General features: G+C 36.8%; 1 protein-coding gene across 3 annotated transcripts in view; it reads left to right on the forward strand.

Annotated features, from left to right (window-relative positions):
* Positions 1-15526, forward strand: part of csmd3b (CUB and Sushi multiple domains 3b) — a 370269-nt gene that overhangs the window by 6117 nt on the left and 348626 nt on the right. The window lies entirely within an intron of this gene.

Consider the following 15526-nt stretch of genomic DNA (forward strand, 5'->3'; position numbering starts at 1 on the left):
TGTTGACAGTTGACATAGGTACTTGTACTTTCAGCCACGTCTTGTCAATTCAAAGGTACAGAAAACATGGGAGAGAAAATGACAAAATGCTGACATGCACACTGTGCCTTCAGGGTGTGAAACACTGGCCTTCACCATTTTTAACACCAAAGTATCACAATGTTTTGCTGTTATCGGTATATCATCCAGCTTTAAGGTGCTAAATGTGTTGTGAACATTCTCTTGAGATTTTCTTCATTATGTTATACCTGATGGTCAAACAGGTAAAGTACCAGAAAGCTTATTTTTTTAATGCAAGTTACTTTCTCGTGAATGTAATCTTGTGATAACTGTCACCCCTAAACCCATGAACATATGTGAGATTTGTGTACCTTTGATATTTTACCTTTGATAACATTAGAGGGGATTGAACTTTCAGTTAGAGGTATCACTTTTCGCTACTTTTGATGTAAATTGTGCTCTCGCCTGTTCTCTTTCCCCTCCGATTCCTTTACAACCTGCATACTTTTATGTTATCACCATAGCTAAGGCTGTCTGAAAACAGTTTGGCACCTGTGTGGATGTAACTCTATTCTGAAGAATTTTGAATTGAACCCAAAAATCATGACCCAATTGAAGCCAAAAAACAAAACAAACAAACTAGATCTGTAGGATCTAGTTTGTAGCATTTACTGAAAACTATATACTTCCCTGGCTTATGCGTACTTCTGAATAAACCAGTTTAGTGAAACCTACTTTTTGAGTGGTCACCAAGAAAATTTTTCCTCTATATTGACTGATCCATATTCAATTGCATTTTTCTCTCCATCCAAACCCTGCCTTTCCTGCTAACACATTATTCCTTCCTCCTGCATCCTCCTACTGACCTCCACCCATGCTGAATTTGTAATGGCCACCTTTCTTTCATCTCCCACATCTGGCATCTCTCCTCTTACCTCCTTCATCCCCCTTCGTTCTCTTTTCTCTTGTCCATTCATCTTACCTATTCTCTTCTCCTTTTCCCCTCCTACCTGAACCTCTATTCTTTTTGAATTTCTTATAAGTGTTGATTATATTATCTGGGTACGAACATGGTACAGCCGTGTTAATCTCTTGCATTTTTTCCTTCTAGCTGGGAACACGTTTTATTCCCTGCAACACAAATTGCCACCCAAATGTTGTGTTTTCTTTTAATTGCTGGAGCCAAATTTGTTCATGTATTTCAGATCTCTGCCTGGTATGCTTTTAAAAATGTCAGATTGCACATATTGAGCTGTCTCTGCTATCAACAGGCTTGTTAAATTGAATGAAGTGATCATTTTGTCATGCAAATTGGAATAAAAAGGGAGACTGCACTCTGGTTAGCTGTTTCAGCTGTTTTAAGGTCTTGTGGATCCTTAACAGCTTTATATATATACAATTTCTGTTTTCCTCCAAGGTCTGTTATGAATACTCATTTGACAGAATGTTGACACAAGTGTAACAAGTTCAATCATAGTTCACTGTAATTAAACTGAAAGGTATGGCAGCTTCCTATAGAAGTGAGAAGAGAAAGAAATAGTCTAGGAAGTGTGTTTTTAATTTACCTGAGAGTTTTATTTTTTTTTTCAAATTAGAAAAAAAATACGATTAAAGGGCAATCAAATTGGAGAAATCTCTGCTTCTCTAATAATTAACGGAGGAGGTTCAGAAGATATGAGATTTCCACACAAACCTGGCACAGACACACACACTGCAGCCTCTTCATTATTTCAAAGATGACTCGAAGTAGACATGACATGAACATGTTGAGCAGGCTAGAGCAGGCACGCATACACACATACACAGGAACTTATAAATACACAAAAAATATTGGGCACACCGAGATAGCATGTGTTACCCTAAGGGTAACTGCAAACACACAAGCGCGCACACGCAGGGACACGCAGGCATAGGAGGTAGACACATGCACACACACACTCTGATGCGTTACGAGAAAGGCAGATGAGAAATTAACAAAGACAGACAGTCTCAGATCCAGCTGGTGCTCCTTCTTGGTGTGTGTGTGTGTGTCTGTGTGATCTGCTTTAATCTATGTAAAGAAACATGCAATATTGGTATGGTAGGAGGACATATTTAGTTAAAGATGGATGCTTGAAGGAACATGGGAAATGGCATTGGAGAAGGATAGACGTGTGGATGCATAAGCAGCAAAGTCGGTCAAAGGTTCAGTCCTTGGTGACAGCCAGAGTGTGCCCCTCTCAGACAGTCCTTGAGGAGGAAACTGATTCCCTTAATGACTGTTCTCTCTGTGGAAAGTACATACAATAGCTGACATGAAATTACAACAAGAAAAAATAGTCAGTTTTGTTTCTGTCTTCACAGATATTGCATCTACTCTAACAAATTTCCATAGATGGGCGGATTTTAATTTTCTCTGTTAATCACTAATATTGTATCTTTAAAAAAAATGGAATACTGTGAAAAAAATTCATGACATGTAACGTGAAATATTTATTGAGTATAGAAATTCAGTATCTCAAATTATTCATTTTTTTTAACATGTTGATATAATCAGTACTGATTTGGACTACTTTCCAATAAGTAAAGCACTGCTGAGGAGATATTAAAGCCCAAGTTGCTTTGATAATGGCTTTAAGCTCATTTGTATTTTTGGATTGGGTGTCTCTGATCTTCCTCTTGATGATAGTTGTGGGATTTAGGTCAGACAAGTTGGATGGCCAATCAAACACAGTAATAACATGGTCAGCAAACTATTTGGTAGTCCTTTTGTTACTGTGAGCAGTTGCTAAGTCCTGCTGAAAAAGAAAGTCGGCATCTCCATAAAGCTTGTCAGCAGATGGAAACATGAAGTACTCTAAAGTCTCCCGGTAGAAGGTTTCTGACTTTGGACTTGATACAACACAGTAACCAACTATCACCAACACCAGCCAATGACATGGCACACCAAATCATCACAGGCTGTGGAAACTTCACACTGTACTTCAAACAACTTGGATTCTATGCCTTTCCTCTTTTCTGTCAGACTCTCGGACCTTGATTTCCAAATGAAATGCACAATTTACTTTCATCTGAAAAGAGGACTTTGGGCCACTGAGCAACAGTCCAGTTCTTTTTCTCCTTAGCCCAGGTGAGAAACTTCTGATGTTGTCTCCGCTCAGGAGTGGCTGATATTAGGAATGCAACAGTTGTAGCCCCTTTTCTGCTTTTGATGCACTGACACCTGCCTCAGTATACTCCTTGTGAAGTTCTTCAAGTTCTTGAATCAACTTTTTTGGCAATCATCGCAAGGCTGCAGTCTTCCTTGTTGCTTGTCTACCTTTTCCCACCAATATTTTTCTTTCTAGTCAACCTTCCATTGATATGCTTAGATAATACAATACTCTGTGAATAGCCACCCTTTTCATTAATGACCTTCTGTTGCTAACCCTCATCATTTGGACAAATGCTGAATCAGCGGTCTTGATGTAAGTTGCATGTAGTGAAACAAGTTTTATACTGTTTAAACAGTAATTTGCTCAAACTTGAAATGAAATATTCTAATAATTTAAGATACTGGATTTTGATTTTCATAAGCTACAATGAGCTGTTACCAAAAATAATAATAATAAAAAAAAGTCCTGAAAGGTTTTCACTGTGCATGTAGTGGATATACAATAAATTAACATTTACTTACTAAGTTATTAAAAAAATAACTTTATACGTTGTTGTGTATATTGCTAGAATCTAAAATCTACATGTAATAAACTTTAATTTGACACTGATGTGTAGCCATGCCAACATATTGGTTGTCTTAAGGTTTTATGGGTAAAGAAAAGACATTTTTGCATGCTCCTGCATTTGTTGTACAGTAGTCATGTCTCATAGGTACCAAAAACATGTAAGCACCGGCTGTATAAAACACCCCTGTCATAACGCATCGCTTACAGTGGTTGTCAGAGGCATTAATCTCGCTGATGGCACTGATTGGCTATTCGTTAGGCTTCCTGGGGCACTTATTAGACTTATGCCATGAAATGTTACTATGACAATGAGTCAGTTTTGTGGAGTGGACACATTTGAATGTCTGGACCCAGGCAACCACAACAATGAAGAACTGAAAAGACACAAGTGGGATGGTTGTTCATTACTGTTTAGAAAGAAGCTCTGCAGTCTTCTTCACAGGCTTGTAGGTTGCTTATCTTCCAGGTAAAAATGATGGGGGCGATCAAGCTCTTTTTATCTGTCAAAGAGCCTTAAAATCTACTTGAGGATATTAAACTTGAATGCAATTTTGATTAAGAATTTATCATTCATCCTATTTTATGGTATATCTTCAGCTGAAGCAGGCCTGTCATAGTTGTTAGGTCCTAATAATTGGATATACGTCATGTCTACTCAAGGAACACTATTGTAGGTGTAAAGCATGTTACTGATAAATATAACGCAAAGCTTAAACTAACATAAGTTAGTGAGAATTATTTAGAATTTGATTTGCTCACAGTGATCTTTTCTTTTAGAGTCACAAAATATAATAGAACTATTTATTTCTCTGCTGTAGTTAGAAATTTTCATACAAGTACTTAATTCTGTATGGTTCTGTGCCTATCTTTTTTTAACTAACTCAGTTTTGTTTTTTTTTGCAAATTCATCAATTCACAGTTATATATATCACATTTTAGATAGTTGTGATGTAAATAATGTTCTTAAAAAATCTGTACTAAGATACTAATGGAAACTAAAAATTACCATCATATTAGATACACAATTGCAACATTCTTCACCTCCTCCAGCTAACACAACTTCACACTCCAGTATGTACAAGCAGTTTCATGAGGTCACCAAAGCCTGTGTTTCAACAACATTAACGTTTTAAATTGTAACCTGACTGGTGCACACACTAATGTTAGCTGTATAACTATTAGCAATTACCCAGCGGCCACATTAGCTGTCTGTTGAATTATCATTAAGGTAGCAGCTATTGCTAATTAATAAAACCATAATGTAATTTTGGAGCTAGGCAGCAAACAATATCAGTCTTGCTTGTTAATATACAGTGTTAATATAACAGGATAACACAATTATTTGTGTCTAAAAATGTTTCTCTTAAAGTCTCAGGTTAAAGCAGAGAAAAGTCAGCAACTTGGCAGAAACAGTGACAGCCAACTTACCAACTCTGTTTATCAGAAGAGATGGTACCAGATCACCAGAAGCACAGGAAATAAACAGGGCGGTGTCAAATACATGTGCAGAATTGTTCTGTGATATTGAGTATGGTATTGAGTGTTAAATATTTTCTCGAGTATTGGGATTGAGATTGAAATTCTAGTATCGTGACAAGCCCAGTTTTCTAGTTGCTAAGCTTCTCGTTTTGCTCCGGAGGTAAATGGAGCTATTTTTAATAAATGCAAATACATAAATGTTCAACATAACTTGTTCCAGTTTAGGTGCGAGAAAACTTAACAATTGACATGGATGTTTACCAATTATCACCTTAACTTAGTGCCTTAAAGAACTTGGTACTAAACAATTACTGCAGTTGTCTTTCTTTTCTTATTCCAACTGTAAAATATGTACAGTCAGATTATAGAACACTCAATCAATTTAATTTATTATTTTTTAAATAATTTTTTAACCCAATAAATCTTATTTTAATCTAAAGTATTGGTATTAAAAGTGAAATTGCAAATTGATGGGTGTACAGCAGACAAAGAAGTGGTCTGTGAACCCAGCTACATTTGTTGCCCTAAATTGGAGCTAATCCAACCCTTCAATATTTCATGCAAGTTTTACATTTATTTCTTTTTTTTAAAGACAGAAAGTGTGGCACTTAGCTTAATTGATTCTGTGGGAAGCATTTGATAATTATCATGTAAAAGAATACTTTTATCTTGTATTAAAAATATATAAATGGATACACACGGGACAGAGAATGGAAATGAATGGCTTTTTTCCCATTTAGGCCTGGCATGTGATGACAGTGCTCATAGAAGCAGGCTGTCAGCAAAGATCATACACGCAAACCTTATCTAAACAAGCACACAATCTCCCTCCCTCAACACCTCATACTGTTATGCTCATGAAGATTGTGTTTTTAGTATAGAATTATGGTTATTAACTCCTCTGTTCGTAAATAATCCTACAGGATTTTGTATCCTGATGCAACATTGCACAAAATGAGCAAGAAATATAGCTCATGGATTATTATCTTTATTATCATCATTAAGCTGCATTTGCATGCGTTAGCACTATCACCTTATCCTGCAGTCTTTTAAGCTAGGAGTCTCAGACCTCTGCAGGTGATGCATTTCTTCTTGAGTGATGATGTATTTCCTGTCTGAGTCTTGCGCCTTGGGAGCCTTTTTGTACTCTTGTTCATTCTGTCTATGTATGTGTATTTTCCCCTGTGTACAGGAGTCCTTTGTATGTGCGTGTGCATGCATGTTTGTGTGTGTGTGTGCATGTGTGTGTGTGCAAATGCAAGTGTGTGCTTGTCGGATTTATTCCCAGAGAAGACTCATTTCCCCAGCAGGCCCTGTCAGGCTGTTTCTGGGCGCACTCGGTTCACAGCTGGAGGCAACTGCTGTCACCTGCTTACCTAACATCTCTCCTCTCCTCTCCTCTTCTCCACTCTCCTCTCCTCTCCTCAGTTTTTTATTGCTTACCCTCATGTCAGTCATAATATCAGTGAACTATGCATCCCCATGCAACACTCAGATTCACTGTGGTGCAACTTTTTACAAAGCAGCTAAATTGAAGGTAATTTGGTCCCTTAAAATAGGCAATAAAATTACTCCAAAGAGACTGCAAACCCTAATGTTTGCACTGTGAGTCCAGAAGTTGTATTTTTAGAGCAGTATTTAGTGCAAGCCTATTCTAAAATAGCTTTCTGTAGAAACAGAAACCAAAAAAAGCTTCACTTGCTGCTCATGTGTGTCAATACTCCACAGGGACATACATGAGTCATATACTGTACATGCATGAAACCTTAACTTCTAAACTTCTGACATCTATCTAATCAAGTGCAAAATCAGCTAAATTAAGGTGTATGCGCAGCGAGCTTTCCAGACAAAAGCTTAGCAGGGTGTTGAAGTGGAGAGCAGTAAATGATTTGAACTTTGACCCTTGCCGTCTGTTTCTTTTTCTTCCTAACCCTACTCCTCTCTCTGTCTCACTGTCTTCCTCCCACTTTCTTTCAGGGTTACTGGGTCAGACAGAGAACAGATGCTTAACTGCATGACCACAACCAAACCTGACACCGCACCACGCTTACTCCCATTCTGGCACCTGTCTGTGTTAAATGTATGTGACTCCCTGAAAGTTTTTTTTCACCTATGTCTTTGTCCCTTTTTTGAATTTGCAGTCAAACAAATAGGAAGGAAAACTAGTTGGATTAAGCACAGTATAGTGCAATTTTATTGTGCTCACAGGACTTGGTTGTGGTTGGTAAGCTCATGATCTGCTTTAGTGAAAGGAAAACTCATGGGAACTTGAGACACGGTGCATTTATTCACTTTTGCAAAACGATTTTGTATTTCTAAACTTAGCAAACAATATAAAACACATATGGTGTCTTGTAGGTTTTATAAATGTGGAACTCCTGATACAATTACTTTCCACATAATACGATAATTCTTTGTATAATTTCAATCTTTGCATTGGTTTTGGAAAAGACAGGCTCATGTAACACTACAGCATACAGCAAGTGCTATAGATTCAATAAGCTAAAAATGTCTTTTTTTCTTTGGCAAGATTCCTGTGATACACTTTGTTGCTGTTGTATTTGCTGCCAATGTTCCTCTAGATTTTGTGTGGTTTTACAAAAAACGACGATGTAGTTAAGTGCCTCCTTGGCTTGAAAGTCATAGAAAGCAATTTAATCACAATTTTGTTGCTAATAGAAAACAATAACCATAATTTTGGTTGAAACATCATACCTCTCCTTTATCAGTGTGTTCTTCATAACACATTCGGGTTTCTTTGCACTATGACATTTTTGAGCACATTCTTTTTATCCTCCTTGGACCTGGCGTCCACATATGTGGACATCACATTTTGGGTTATTTAGACCAAAATACTGATATCCACGTACGAGGACATTATACTGCTACTGTTCTATCAAAATTTTAAACGAATATCCTCATATGTGGCTCTTATTTTTCATAAAAACAAAAATAAGGTAAAAAAAAAAATCTGGTAATTCTTTGTTTTTACATTCACTGGGCCCCAATATGCCCAAATATCAAAGAGAAATTAACAATGCATGCCGTGGAAGAGTTCGGGTCTTAGGAGGTTATACCAATTCTGAAAAAAATTCACTGTGTAAAATATAAATAAAAAAGAATGCAATCATTTGCAACACTCATAAACTCATATTTTATTCATAACTGAAGACAGAAAATCTATAAAATGTTTAAACTGAGGTATTTTATTATTTTAATGAAAGTTGGAAACACAGCAACAGTTTGCTAGAAACAGCTTCAGGAACATCTGAAAACTAATCAGGTTTATGTGACAAATATCAATAATTTGAGTATGGATATAAATGTTTTTTGATGTTATGGTTGGTGGAGGTTCACAACTCTGAATCAACAAATTGTGGAACTAAGGAAAAAAATGGTTTCTCAACATGAAACTGTGAGGACTTTGAACATTTCATCATCTACAGTGCATAAAATCATCACAAGATTCTGTGAATCTGGAAATATTTGTGCGCTAGATATAAGGACAAAAATATGTATTGTGTGCCCATGATGGTCCTGCAGCACTGCGTTAAAAAACGAGTCTGTCCTGGAAATCACTGGAACCCTTACAGAAATCACAGAATTCACTGTGCCATCAAAAATGCAGGTTAAAGGTCTTTCATTCAAAAAAGAAGCCACATGATCCACAGCCATCTTTCCTGGACCAAAGCTCATTTAAAATGGACTGAGGCCAATGTAAAACTCTTCTGTGACTAGACAAATAAAAAGTTGGATTGTTTTTTTTTTTTGGAAAACACAGAAACTGGATACTCTGGAGTAAAGAGTACATGACCCATCTGTTTTGTTGTCAGTGCTCAGTACAAAGTCTTGCCTCTCTGATTGTATGGTTGTGCATTAGTGCCTATGGAATTAGTTACTTGCACATCTGATACTATGAATGCGAAAAAGTATATACAGATTTTAAAGCAATATATGCTCCCATCAGACAACTTTGCCTTGTATAATTTAGCATACTGCACCTTTTATAACAGCATCTCTTCATAATAGAAAGGTCTGGGTGCTAAACTGGCCAGCATTCAGACTTTTCCTCAACTGGAAGCATTTGATGTATCATGACAAAGAAGATCCAGGACTGTTGAACAACTACAATCCTGTATCAGACAAGAGTGGAACATTCTTCTCCAAACAGTCTAACAGCTGGTCTTCTCGCCTCCTAGACGTTTACAGACTGTTTCTAAAAGAAGACAGGATACTACATGGTGGTAAACATGGTCCCATACCAACTATTTTGAGACATCGCCATTTTTTAGTTAAAGTGGTACACGTTGTATCCTCAACAAAATGTGGATTTATAAGATTTGCAAAACATTGCAGTATGTTTTTATTCACACTTACATTTGAAGAAACACGTATACACAAAAAAGTCTAAAGTTAAATGCTGGCAACTACATATTATAAAATTACATTTTATCTATTATGTTACATTATGTGCTAATAAATGTTTTAACTTAAGAAAATAATAGAACAATATGGCAACATATGATATGATTTAATCTTCTTTTAGAGACCTTTCAATGTGGACTTGAACAGCAATTACTTAACATAAGAATATATTTAAAAGATAAAGAAAAACTCAGTAGTACTGGTAATTTGGTCTCACAGCAACTCCCAGCCTTTCCATAAAGTCTGTCCGAGGTAATTTACTGTATATCTTCCAGCAAACAAAGGAAGGAAAAGGCTATTCTAAGGAGTAGTCTATGTCCAAATGCCTGGTAGAGGTTGAGCTGAAATTAGTTTCTGAGATCAAAAGAAATAGAACGATAAAAGGATAAAAGGGTTTGAAAGATAAAAGGAATTGAGTCACTGGATCAGGATCACACCTTTGTAGAACTGAAATCAACAGAATTAAAATCCATTCGACCACAAGGAACGTTGGACTCCACATATGTCATGGAGGTCAGCGTGTTCAAAAGATGTTTCGCTCTACTTCACACAACTGATCAGGTTCAGTTTCACCAAAATTTCTTTTTTTTTTCCGCCACAGAAGTAATCAAAGTCTGCCTCCACAAAGGATCTCTGCTCAGTTTTATATCTGAAGTAAAAGTGTTCGCCATGTGTGTAGTTTGCCACTTATTTCATGATTTATTTTTTTGTTGGAGTTAACCGAGATAATGGGAAAAGAGGTGATGACACCGGGATACAAAACCAGCTCAAAGGTTGTTGGAATTTCTTTTATGTTCCTTATCTGTTCATTTATTATTTATGAGACTAGGCTGTATGGACTACTTGTTATGCATGCTGGCTGACATCAAGGTTTGGAGGCAACGTTTGCTAAAAGTCAAACGTGAGTAAATCCTGCCTGCATGGGAAACAAGCCAGCTGAGCAGTTTGTTCTGATCTCAAAGCCACTTTAACTGTAAATTAAAGGAGTAACCACACTAAATAAAAGCTCCATTTACTTTTATTTGCAATTTTCAAGCGTTTTGCAGTAGATATTGCAGTGTCACAAAATAAAACAAAGGTCGCTCTGATTAAGTGTTCAGATATTTAAAATGTAAAGAAAACCACAGAAAAGTTTATTTAATATAATTAATTTGATGCCCTTTGCATGTGCATGTAGTGTTTCACTTAAATGACTGTTCCCTTAAGCCTTCATGCTAGTCTGGTTAAGCCATTAACCTTACTCTGCAGTTCATTTTATGTTTTCAATTATGGTTGAATATACAAGCCAATTGTTTCCCCACATAATGAAATTGAATAGGATTATGGATTATATGGATTACATCCATTAATTTGTTCATTTGTCCTACAGATGTGTGTAAGACATTCTTAATTGGAGTTTGATGAATTTTGGAAGCACGATAGGCCTCACCGTTTAGACAAGCCGATCTAATAGAAAAGCTACGGATCAAACCAAAGTCACATTTGTTACTGGTGCACTGTCATTTGTAATGGGTGACATTTGGACTGATAATGTGTTTTAGATACAAAAATAAATTATTTTTATTCATACAGTGAATAAGAGGTCTGGTATTGCCATAAAATGGGCGATCGTGGCTCAAGAGTTGGGAGTTCGCTTGTAATTGGAAGTATGCCGGTTCGAGCCCCGGCTCGGACAGTCTCGGTCGTTGTGTCTTGGGCAAGACACTTCACCCGTTGCCTACTGGTGGTGGTCAGAGGGCCCGGTGGCGCCAGTGTCCGGCAGCCTCGCCTCTATCAGTGTGCCCCAGGGTGGCTGTGGCTACAATGTAACTTGCCATCACCAGTGTGTGAATGTGTGTGTGAATGGGTGGATGAAAGGTTGTGTAAAGCGCTTTGGGGTCCTTAGGGACTAGAAAAGCGCTATACAAATACAGGCCACAGGCCATAAAAAGGTGAAGTATGTGGATTTATGTGTTGGCCATGTAGTTCGCACTAATCTGCCCACTATGGTCATGAGGGGCAGTAACTCAAATTAATGATGTAAATATTACCTTGAGAGAGTTCTAAGGATTTGTATAGAGCAATTCAGTTTCAGATGTTATCATACCTGCATCTCCTATCATTTCTTCCGATGGAGAGCAGATATGTAGATATTTAAACATGTTAATATATGTTTAAAACTATAGCTTTTTTATATTTTCATTATATTTTTTTGTGTAAAATGTGTTTTATAATACAGTGAAAGAAACAATATAGACACCAAATTGCTGCTCCAGTCTGCATGCCAAATATCCTTGGGTGACATACTAACCCCAAGCTGCTCTCCGATGCATCCATTGGAGAATGAATGTGTGTGAATGTTAGACAGAAAGCAGTGACATGGAAAAAGCATAGCAAAAAGTGCGTGTATGAATGGCTTTGAATGGGGGAATTAGTCAAGTTGTGTAAAGCGTTTTAAGTGCTCAGAGTAGAGAAGTGCTATGTAAGAACCCCTCCATTTGCCATTACAGTTGGTTCTGCATTTAAAGGAGTATGAAAATGATACTGCAATTTAATCATGGCGCACATAAAAAAATTTGTTTATTTAACATGTACGCATTGTGTTTATGCTTTTAAATCATTATTTCTTGTTTGTTTTATGTAAATGTGTTCATTTGACATGATAAAGAATGAGTTATTGTACTTAAGAATTTAATTACGTGGAAATGTGTGCCATGGTTAAATCGTGTTAAACCAAGAGAGTTGTTGAAGAAAACATGGTTGTACCAAATACTGACTTTCAAGTGTGTTGGAATTATAGAGATTCTGTTTTTGCTTTACGTACTTCCGTCTATGTTTGCATGTTTCAATAATATGCTGGACCTATTTCCCATTTTCCTAGAGAAATATAAATGAGGAGTGGCCCCAAAACTTTTGCACAGGCAGTGAGTACCAAATCTAATGAACTTTTTTATGGTGGGGGAGGGCTGCCATAATAAAATAAATAAATAAATCCAATTAAATAATTAATTAATTAGTGCTTTAGATTAAATTTGAGCTGAATTAGTCTTTCATTTTTATTTTTTGATGTTCAGATGTTTCATACACGTTAGTTATAGCAGCTTTTATTCAATAAAATTAACATTAAAAATATGATGATTTTAAAAGTCTCCTAAAATAATAAAAAAAAATAACATCTAGTCTGTTTTTTTCTTTCATGAGCATTGCATGTGCAATGTTTTTAAGAGCGATCTGGGGTACAGTTTATTATTACCTGGACAATATGATATAAATAACATCATAGAGCCCACAATAAACATATCAACATATTAAATACACCTTGTATCGCCTTCTTCTGCTTTGCAAAATCTCAGACAAATATTATTAGGAGTTACTAGCAGTCCCTTGAATAGAGAGTACAGCCCATGTATTCGGCCTATGGAAATTAGACAAAGGGGAAACAGGACAGATGCAAAATCCTGCAGAGATGTTGGTATTCACAGCAAAGGTGACAGGCTCAGGTATTATAAAAGCACTACAACTTTTGAAGTACTGGCTTTTAAAGGATGCGGGGCCTCACAGACACTTGCATCACTATTGTAACTTTGCTCAGGTTTAGTGATTTTTAAGATTATTATAACAGTTAAATTACTAGAGTGAGAAAAAAAACAGTACATCTTCTTAATGTTTATTCCTCAGTGGCTTTACTTGGGCTCTACCAACACTGGTGTTCGATGAATCTTGGCACAGGGTGGGCTGGGAAGAATCCACCCAGTGCTCTGTTCATATCCCAGGTAATTTGTGGGTCATGTTTGGAGGAACCTACTTGTGATATAATCAACCTTTAAATATGGCCTTTGAAGGGTGCAAGCCCTGAATTGGAACACAGACTGTGTACTTGGTGTTGAGGACCAGCTACTGAAAGAATAGACTCCAGAACAAAGCAATGGTTTTGGTTATGCCAGCGTTAGCCTTTCCGTGTTCGATGGGTGAGGTTAACAGACAGAATAAATTCATAATAACGCACTGCAGCACAGGAACTGTGAAATAATTAATTAATTAGTAATTAGTAATTAAAACTTCATGTGAAAGTACAGTGATGTCAGCAACAATATTGATAATGGAATGATCATTTTTTATGAGGAATTTAAACACTGGGTGAACTTGGTGTTAGAGATGGCATTTTGAAAGGCTGTCTTACCGTCTCGTGGGCCTTGAGCAATAGTGGGAACCAGCTGTCACATTTGATTTTACAGAGAATGTGTTTTTTATTGCTTTTGGAAATGTTATGATGCTGTGGATGTGCGGTCACTCTGCTTAATGCACAATGATGGAGTGTCAAGTGAGCTTGAGCTCTGGACCATCTCTGCTTGAACTGCAAAACTTCTGAGAATCTGTTGGCAAACGCGGCATTTTTATCATCGTGCTGGACAGGTTACAACACGCAGAAAATTGATTGGCCTTAATTTAGTGCCTCATAAAAAGTGTAATCTCGTTTAGAATTCTGATCGACAACCATATCCACAGTAGATGAGGCACAGGTGCATCTTCTTCACTATTTCAGAACATGCTATGCATGCTTATTATTTCCCTGGAATACTGAGAATGAAACAGTAAATCACAGGTAGTTTTTCATAAAACCAACTGCATTTTTAGTCCATTAAGTCCACAGAAATAACTCAGAATTTTTGAAATCCGCTCTGAGGTTGTTCTATATACAGCACATTCCTACGGTATTTGCTTATTGCTTAGCACAACTATTAAAACCAGATATCACATGAGTACATATGTACACAAAAAGTCTAAATCATGCAAAAGCGGAAATGTAAACATGTTGATTGCAGAGGTAGGGGTAGATGAAACTTTAATATCATTTTACAAAAGCTTATAATAATTTTGCAAATGTCATTTTAAGATTTCAGTGAAAAGAAAAGAAGTGAATGGATAGTACTTCCTGTTTGTTGATAGCTGTAGCATTCGCCACTCTAATTTAGTCTGGATTGAAGTAAAGTGACTCTTGCCAGTTTGTTGTTGTCTGTGCCCTTGGAGGCAAGAGTTATGAAAAGGAACACCGGGGGAAATAGGTGTAGGAAGTACTTAGTACTGATGTAACTACGGTGGAAACAGCGGGAAGCTGAAATTATAATCACACCTCCTCTTCACAGCTCAGTGGGCTTTCAGGAACCTGCAAAGATCACATTTACTACATACACATAGACAGAGACTTTTAGAAACTCAAACACCCATGTAGAAAGCAGCTGATAGTCAGTCTGTATAAATACACACACACATACATACACACACACAAACAAACAAACACAAGCACAGAGGTCCTAATAAAGCGATATGAATGTTCAGTTTTTAGACATTAATCAAGTGTCTTTTGCAGTTTGATTCCATATTGCAAATGGAAGTCAACATGTTATACTTTTTAATGTTATTTACTGAGAAGGAAATTCATTTTATTTATGCAATAATACAGCTGTTGCCAAAATTTCCTAGACTTCTGTAAGCACATGCATGCATGCATTAAGTCTAATACTAATTTCTGTCTTCTCACGGTCTGAACCACCATTTGTAACCAAATCATATTTTCAAGGATGTAAAGCCTTGTCCATTCATCAGAAAAATAAAGAAGACAATGGCTAGAGCTTTGGCTCTCCAATCAACAACAGACATATGGTTTAAAACCACTGCCATTTACAGTTACAGCCAGTATTTAGTATTTGTTTATCTTTTGTTTTCTGCACTTATTTTCACCAGAAACAGAAACAGTTCTTCCAGCTCTTTTCCAACCATTCTAACAGTGTCATCAGCACATTATCCATTGGTGATTGTTTGACCTGCAGTGCTGATGGTCGCCATTAGATTTTCCAGGTTTTCTCTTATTGCTGTTCTAGGAAGATGTTGAATAGTGTAGGTGCTCTGTAGGACACCAGCTGAGGTAAGGAACCAGTCCCCTG

This window comes from Neolamprologus brichardi, chromosome 22 (assembly GCF_056152115.1).
Source record: "Neolamprologus brichardi isolate AB-2024 chromosome 22, ASM5615211v1, whole genome shotgun sequence".
NCBI lineage: Eukaryota > Metazoa > Chordata > Actinopteri > Cichliformes > Cichlidae > Neolamprologus > Neolamprologus brichardi.